Genomic DNA, 10000 nt, shown 5'->3' on the forward strand with positions numbered 1-10000 from the left:
GTCACCACAACCACGTGTGTACGTATTTCCTCTTCCTCTTCGATTCGACGTAACGAAATTCGACGACAATATATCGCGACATGTCGATCGATCGTATACACACCACAAAATGCACCTTGACAATAACACTTATATATGTATTCTAACGAGATAGAACTTCTAATGCTTCCGAAGAAACTACGAAACATTTATTTCCAACCTAACAACATTTTCAACGTCTCACCGTTTATCATTATTATTATTATTATTATTATTACTATTATTACTATTATTACTATTATTACGATTATCAAAAATAATTCAATATTATTTATCAAGAGTTATCGACCGCCAAGCAAAATTTCACTAAAAAAGAAAAAAGACACTAATTTTGTCATTAAATTACGTACGTTATACTCTTATCGAAATATTTGGGTGTATATTTAAAGAAAAAAAAAAAGTAGAAACGATTTTGGCGCGATCTATATCTTTCTTTCTCTCTCGCGAAATTCTGACCAATCAGATGCGTCCTCGGTTCAATAGACACACAGATACACACTCACGTTCGCGCATCGTTGAGTAATAATATTTGGCTGTATTAACATATTTCAATTTAAAACAAAATATGCAACGTTCATGCATATATATATATATACGTCCCTTATAAAAAAAGAAAAAAAAAAAGAAAAAAAGAAAGCTCTTTCGAATTTTAATAAAAAAAAAAAATTCATTAACACAAAGAGATAACTTTTCTTTTTATTAGTTTTTTATTATCGATCGCGATGAAATTAAAATCCGATTCATTATGTGATCTTATTCGATCGAACGTTAAAATTTCTTATGAATTTCATTCGTTCAATAACCAGAACAACAATCAATATCAATTCGATCGAATTCATTTGTCCGATGGAGATTTTCTCGATAATTTTTTTCTTTTTTCTTTTTTAATCGCCTCGATCAATAAATGGTCCAAATAATGTCGCGTTTAAAATAACGAATGCACGAGAAACCCGCGAATATTCAAAGAATCCGATATACGACGAGACGATTTAAGATCCTGGACTCGTACGACTGTCACCACTCGCTGCCGAAGTATAACTGACACGATACACGCAACACCCGGCCGTTTGCCTAAGACGGAACGGAACGACGGAACGGAACGAATGGAACGTATGGAACGAATGGAACGTATGGAACGTATGGAACGATACGTGCCTTTCTGAATCGTTGATTGGACGGATTTGCTTCAGCAAAACGATTGTATTCGAACGTTTCGATATATTTCGAAATAAATCGTTTCATTCGATTATTATTGTTTCTTAATGCATATATAAAGATTTTTTTATTTCAACATTTTAACGATCATTCAAAAGACAACAATGATATTGTTACAATTATCGTCGTACGTTACATTATACGATATTATATGATAATTATATTGAACTTTCTTTTTTTTTAAGTTGACTTATCGTATCAGAGCCAAATCGACGAATAGAATTTACGGTATTTAATTAACTCGTATGGTAACGCTAGAACGAAATTAAAAAAAGAAAAGATAATAAAATGAAAAAAGATTACAAATATTTTTCGAAATATAATGCAAAGACGATATAACAAATGTCGGATAAGAAAGAAAGAGATAGAAATATCCATATATTCATACAGTTGTATGCGCAAAGTAAGCAAAGTCAAGCAAGCAATAGGTTCCCATTATTGCACCCCCTTCCCTTCATCCTCACGCCCCCCCCCCACACCCTCACCAACCCCTGTACGTACAAGCGATCCAGCTTGTTTACATTTGCTTGTTTTCACTCGGCACAACTCGGCGCGTCTCGCGAGTCTCATTTCGTTACAACGACGTTCATTGGTGTGTGTATTTGTTTATCTGTTTGTGTGTGTATGTATATATATGTGTGTGTGTGTGTATGTACGATAATATACGCCTATAATATCCTTTCAAACCCCCTCGTCTAATGCGTCGAATCAATTAACGAAATGAAGGCCGAGTTTAAAGACCTACCTTTTCTGAAAGCTTTATACAAAAGTTAAAATGTTTAATGTTGTTATACTTACTCAAAACGAAAATAGATTATCTGTTAATACGTCTAACGTTATATTTTTACATTTTTAATTAACAAATACATATATATATACATATATATATATATAGTATTTAAAAAAAATTTTGTATGATTGATACTTAATGATAATAACATCGAATATACAATTTTTTTTTAATAGTACATATAGTTCTTTACTAAGAAGAATTATTATAAATTGTTGTGTAAACAATAGAAATATCAAACAAAAGAAAAAAAAAATGCTGGCTGTTGCATTACTGCCGATCGAAATGAGATAAAAGTTAAAATTCAGAAAAATAATTTTTAGTGCAAGATTAAAAAAAAAAAAAAAGAAAAAAGGGAAATGTTTACAATGTTCATAAGGAAATGCAGACAATGCGAAGCAGTATTCTCGTTTATTGAATCTTTGATAACGTCTGATAATCTAATTCACGTGATAACTTTTTGAGAAATCGTTACTAAACACTAAATATTGTTCTATTTATTATGCAAACGACGAACTCAATGTTATCTCTCTCTCTCTCTCTCTCTCTCTATTTCTATCAAAAGAAAAATTCTTTGATAATTTAAAGGAAGTATATAAAAAGATAAAAGTAAGACCGAACTGTCGGTTGTTCTTTTTTTTTTTTTAGGGGTGGGAGGGAGGATTTTTCTATTTCTTCTTTCTTTTTTTTTTTTATTTTTTTCTTAAATCAAACATAAAATGTATTTACAGAAAGGACAGCATCATAATTCTGATATTCTTTTTAGCGATTAGAAAAACCTGGTGTCGTTCAAAGTAACATCAACTCGCTTCCTGTTCCGCACTATAGTCTACTAACGCCTTTTACTTCTTCTCTTCCCTTCTTTTATATTCACTTAGTATTCTTTCCAGCTAGCTATGAGATAAGTACTCGCGCATGCGTGAAGCTTAGGAAAGTTTCCATAAATGTAGATACACTAACACAAAGAATACTTACACGAAGCAGGAAAAAATAAATTTCTACACACGCAATACACACGCATATACACGTACACACATATATATGTACGTATAACTATTTTTGAACGGACAATATATATATATATATATATATATATTATTATTATTATTTTAATTATTATTAACTAAAAAATTAATTATAATTAATTATGTTGTTCTTAATTTTGTAAATAAAAAGTACAGAATTTTCTAATAAACCTAATATATATATATATATAGCTCAAATTAGATGAGTTCTATAAATCTATAAATTTACTGTAAAAATAAAAATAAAAAAGAATGATAAATTTATTTATTATCAGATTAATTAGTATATAGATTATATCCTTACACGATTTAATACAAAATTGAATAACACGTATGACTTAACGAAAACTAAACTTTTTCCCATAGATTTTAATATCGTTTTATCATATAATATTCGTCGAATCGATTAATTCCTATGTCCAGATGTTCTCATTTCCATTCGAGTCAAATCATTAAAGTTTACGAATAGACAGAATACAGAATCGATTCGTATCGAGTAAATGTACTTTTTGCTCTTTTTCTTTTGGCTCCACCCTTCGAATTTCTCGGATGATTTTTCGACAAAGTCGATGGATGAGTCTGGGAGTCAGCCGGTAAGAGTCCTATGAATGAACGGAACACGACCGACCCATCGAGGCCTTCCTTTTCGAGGGTACTCACGTGCTCGTCGCGTGAGGTAGGCACTCCCATTGTCATGTGGAGAGAAAGAAAGAGATAGAATGAAAGAAAGAGAGAGAGAGAGAGAGAGAGAAAGAGAGAGAGAGAATGATAAAAAGAGTAGGAAGAGCAGGAGAGAGAATGAGAGAGAGAGAGAGAGAGAGAGAAAGAGAAATGATAAAAGAGTAGGAAGGGCAAGAAAGAGAAAGAGAGAGAGAGAGAGAGAGAGAGAGAGTAAAAAACGCAGAAAAGAAAGAAAGAGAGATACATATATATAAAAAGAATAGGAAGGGCAAAAGCGAAGGGATGAGATGAAAAAAAAAAAAAGAAATAAAAAAGAAAAAAGAGAAAATGGACGAAGGAAGATGCGTATCACGTGATCACGCTAGTTTATTCCTAAATGAACATGATGGCATAATGGTTCGTCATTAATAATCTTCATGGAAGAATTTTAAATTCCAGAGAAATGTTATAATGTAACTCGTAATGGAATATTATTTACTCATTGAATTTGAATTATATAGATTTTATAATTTTTAATTTGAAGAATAATATGCGTTTATTAAATATAGAAATCTTATATTCATTCGTATTTAGTTCGTCGGAAAGAATATTGTTTCATTACAAAAAAAAAAATTATTTAAAAATAATCATTCGATAAGAACAAACGAAACATATAATATTTATATTAAATTATCATTGTATGGGATTAGGATGACCAATAAATAAATTATTTAATATATTATATTGTGGATGATCGATAAAGAAATTTTCTAATACCATATTGCATTATTTTTATATTTAATAGAGTATTAAAATTATTTAGATATATTTCTTATTATATATATATAGATGTAAGACATTTTTTAAATATTCACACACACTCACTCACACACACACACACACACACACATACACATTACTTATTAGCTAATTTAATATTAGATCTATCGAAAAATTATGATAGTTTTCTTTAAATAAAAATATTATTACGTTGAAGAGAATCTAAATTTGATCGATAATTAATTATAAGTAAAATTAATGCGTAATTCAAACAAAACAAATTTATATATATATATATATATATATATATATATATATATGCGTTATTTCATTCATATAAATAAAATTGAAATAGAAAATAAAGCTAAGTAAAGCTTAGACTTAACGATTGGCTTCGGTTATTCACTCTGCTACGGCGACCTGTCTACGATTAAATCATACAAAACGAATGAAACTACGTAATTGTATTTATAGAAGAAATAAAAATATATGAATCACCTTAACACGTAACAACTATAATAAACACATTTGTACACGTATGTATGTACATATAAGTATGTTGACTGAAAATTCCTATATGTTTCTTAACATTTCATTCAAGGAAAATTGATTGTATATTTATTTTTATTCTAAATCATTGATTCGAAAATAATATCTAACTTAATATATATATATATACATATGTACTCTATAATTATATATAATAATATACAATATTCTCTAATATATATACTAATGAATTAATCAATCGAATATTATATATTAACGAAAAAGTGATAATTGTTCGTATTAAATAAAAATATATTTATAAAATGGAAAATCTAAATTTGATTAATCTTAATAGAATAAAAATTAAAAGTGAAATAAATCTTATATAAATAAATCTAATCTTAGGCTTAACGTTAGACTGGCCAATTAGATTGGCCAATAAATAATATCGAAATTTTCTAATACATTTTGAATATCTTTTTAATTATACAAAGTCTCGTTTATTTAGTTATATACAATTATAATTAATATTGATATTTACTTTATATTTTATCGTATAGAACTTTCTAATCTAAATTTGATTATAGAATCTAAATTTGATTACTCTTAATAAAACGAAAATTAAAAGAGAAATAAAGGTAAAAGATTATGGCTTACGTTAGGCTTCGGTTGTTCACTCTTCTACGACTTATCCACGATTGACTCGCTAACGACTAAACAAAACGAAAGGAATTGACTATAGAAGAAATAGAAGTCACCTTGTCATGTATGTATGTACGTAACAATGAAAATGTTTATATACGTTTAACATATCGACGAATGTTTATTGTATTTAGATCGTCACGTGAACGTATCAATACTTCCACATTTCATTTCTATATTCATTGTTCAACGAGACGTAGGATTCGTAAAGAGACAGTAACACGATGATCAAATAAATTATAGGTAAAAATCAATTTTTAATTAATTCATTTTGATTCCATTGAAAATTTCGTGTTTACTTTTTCTTTCTATCAATTAACATGTAACATAACAATATCCATTAATATTTTAATAAATCAAATTATTCATTAATTATATAAATTGGCCAATAATAAAGATTCAAATAGAAATAAAATAATAAAAGTTTTATTAAAATTTAAACAATGCTAACTAGACGTCCCATTAGTTATCGATATTTATTAATTTAATTTTTTATTAGAAATCCATATGTTCTCTCGAAAATATAAAATCGTCGTTATAAAAAGAAAAATTCGACTGACATAATAAGAAACGAAAAATAGATAAAAAAAACAAAAAGAAAAAAAAAGGAAAGGAAAAAAAGTACAAAGAAAAAGGAAAAAGAAAAGAGAAATTAGACAAAAGCTTATGTTATTCGTTTAGAATAAAGTAGAATAAAGTATCGGGTGTTAAAAATTTAAAGATATCACGCGGGAGAGAATGAGTCAGCGAGCCAATCGGCAGACATGTCCGTTCGTTGGCCGATAATTACGATTTGTGAGGGTCAAGCCCATTCGTTCGTTCGAATAAAACGCAAGTAAGAGGGAGAGTAGTTGCTTGCGAAATAATAGACGGCTTTCTTTATCGATAGTAGACACGAGGGTCTCAACATATAGTTCGTACATACGTATGTACGTATGTAAGTGTGTAAATACATACACACATACACATAACTATAAATACATACATATATAGATACATAGGCATGTCTGAGAACGCATTAACATCTATTACATTTAGGTAAGTAAGTAGTTACATACTTCCCTTTTATCGATTAGTATTATTGATGATCGATCGATCGATCGATCGATCGATCGATGTATCAAAGAGCGAAACTTGCGCATGATCGAAAGATGCGCATGCATTCACGTTCTCCCGGCGAACGGAAGTTGAATGATCGTCTGGAATGCTGAGCGAACAGGTTCGTCGTCATTGAGATGATGATGATGATGCTCGGTCACCCTTCTCAGGATTTCTTGATCGCTCTTTATTTATTCCTTTGATTATAATGCGACGATCGTACGTTTTAATGAGTTTCCAAAGGGATACGCGACAAAAAGTTTTAATATCCCAAATAATTTCGTATTGATCAACAATTATTTAAATTAATAATAATAATTTTTATAACAATAATTTTATATATATATATATATTATTAATATCAACAATAATAAATTATGTTTATTGAAATATTTTTGTGAAATATTTATATAATTGATATAAAATTGATGTTATAGCTTTTTATATGATATAATCATATAAAGAGCTATACAATTTTATCGTATTTTCTCGATAATATAGAATTTGACCGTAACTCTATCCAATTATTAGAACATTTATCTAATACTCTATCTGTTCTAAATTCTTCAATAGATTACTTAAGATATGACGAATTTGGTTGGATTTGTTCTAAGTAAACTTTCAATCGTACGAAATTTAACGATGAACTTTTCTTCAATATTACAAATTTTCATTATCACTCATCCTTTCAAATTAAATTATTTTATTATTCTTGATAACATTTCCATGAATGTTGTAATTAAAAAAAAAAAAGAATAATAATAATAATATCTACTTCTTAAAAAAAAAATATATACATATATATTCAATTACTATAATTCTAAAGGAAGGAAGGAAGAATAGAAAAAAAAGAATGCAATTATATGCAATCACATACTTTCTAATCATCTTTCTATATATCTATCTAAACATATTAGTATAGATAACTACGATAACGAGTAACGCAACAACTGCAATGAATCATTAAGTCATTGATCGAAGAAAAGAGAATGGCCAATGCAGAAATCGACGATAGATAGATAATAAAAGGTCAAATCGTTATAATTCAGAAATAATAATGTATATCGATTGAAAAGGATCTATTATTATTTAAACACTAACGACAATAATAATAATAAAAATCGAAGAACAACAACAAATACAACAAAATTTCTTATATATATACATATATATATATATATATATATATATATATATATATATATATTCTGATCGGATAAAATACGAAGGTCCGTAATTCGGGCAGCACCGGGCATAAAACTTTCCGATTCCGTAGATTTACGATTCTCCACGCAGGGACGAGTCTCCTTGAGTTATGGCATACCGTAGGGGCCCCTTTGGTGCATTTGTAAACCCGTTGTACCCGTTGCATCGTATAGGTAGATAGGTAGGTAAGTAGATAGGTAGGTAGGTAGGTAGGTAGGTAGGTAGGTAGGTAGGTAGATACATATATATATATATATATATATATATATATATATATATATGTAAGCATTCGAGCAGGTTTTGCTTGCGTTACACTTCATATTTGCTAGGGTGCATTCGAGTGGTATACTATGACTACTTCGAAAAGTAAGAAAAGCCGCGTTATCATCGACACCGTACTCAGCTCCTCTCTTTCTCTCTCTATCTGTCTCTCTCTCTCTCTCTCTCTCTCTCTCTTTCTCTCTTACTCTCTCTCTCTCTCTCTCACAACGCTCGCAAAAGACCTGTCTGCCTTCGCAAATCACTTTTTCTGACATTACACGTTACCTTTCCACTTCGTGTCGGTACGAACGAAAAGAGATAGAGAGAAAGAGTTAGATAGAGACAGACAAAGAGAGAGAGAGAGAGAGAGAGAGAGAGAGAGAGAGAGAGAGTAAGAAAGAGAGAGAGACTCGGACTCTCTCACTCACAACAAAAAACGAATGAACGATATTTCGTTGGGTAGCAAGCGGCACTAAACGTTGCATTCTCCTCTGCAGAGACCTCCGTGAGTGAACAACCTCCCCCTTTGCTCCCTTTTTATTACTTCCCTACGTCGAAGGAACATTTACTGCTCGTTCTTTTTTTCTGTTTTTTTTTTTGTTTTATTTTTCTTTTTTTTGCTTTGCTTTTCTTCTCTTCTCGTCTCTTTCTTTTCTCTCTTCTCCCGACTTTCCTTTTATTTTCACCCTGACGATTTAACGCTACACGCGCATTATGCACATGTACGTATTTATGTACGAATGTGGTATTGCTTTTTTTTTTTTTTATTGTTGCTAAAACGTAAAGTTGCGTTTTCCGATCTACGATATATATTTCTTTTTTGATTTTTACTTTTTCTTTATTTCCTTATTTTTTCTTTTCGAATTTCCAATCGAAATGATTAGAATATTAAATATTATTTCGTAACTGGTGGTATATTGCAAGAATAATCGTTCAACTGTTATCAGTTATTATATCAGATAATAATAAACATTTTTCTCTATTATTATTCCATTACTTTTATTATTATTATTATTATTATTATTGTTATTATTATTGTTCATGTAATTATTTTTATCTATTATGTCTGATATATTACAAAATAATATACTAAAATAAAAATTATACTAATATGTTCTACTAACATAATTTTTCCGTGATAAAAAAAAAAAAGATTACGTAATAATATATAATCTGTATACAACATTATCAGATCCGTTATTAAATCGAAGAGCAAAATCGTGTAGGGACAGATGATATCAGAGAGAACGAAAAAGAAAAGAAAAAATGGAAAAGAAAAAATAAAAAGAAAAAAATGAAGAACAACAACGTTGGTTTGTAAGAGGTAAGGTGATCATGCGCTTTACGTTCGAATAATCACATTATGTAATTATCGGTCTTAACAATGACAATGTTCTCAATCGTAATCATTGGTATTGTCCTGTGCTACATATCGATCACTGTCCTGTTGTTCCCACTTTCGTTATTACGTATCATTCGTTACACGATTTCCAACTATCTTGTTTCTCATTCTTAGTACATATTGCATAACATATTTACAATATATGTCCCACATATGAAAGAAAATGTACGTAATTTCCTTTATATATATATATATATATATACATATATATATACATGTATATATATAATGATAAAAAACGATTCGAGTTATATTTGCTATCAGAGATATCTAAAGAACGTTCGTAAAATCATGGCTTCAAATGATTATAATGTAATCAACACATAAGACAAT

This window comes from Vespa velutina, chromosome 23 (genome assembly GCF_912470025.1).
Source record: "Vespa velutina chromosome 23, iVesVel2.1, whole genome shotgun sequence".
In the NCBI taxonomy this organism is placed as follows: Eukaryota; Metazoa; Arthropoda; class Insecta; order Hymenoptera; family Vespidae; genus Vespa; species Vespa velutina.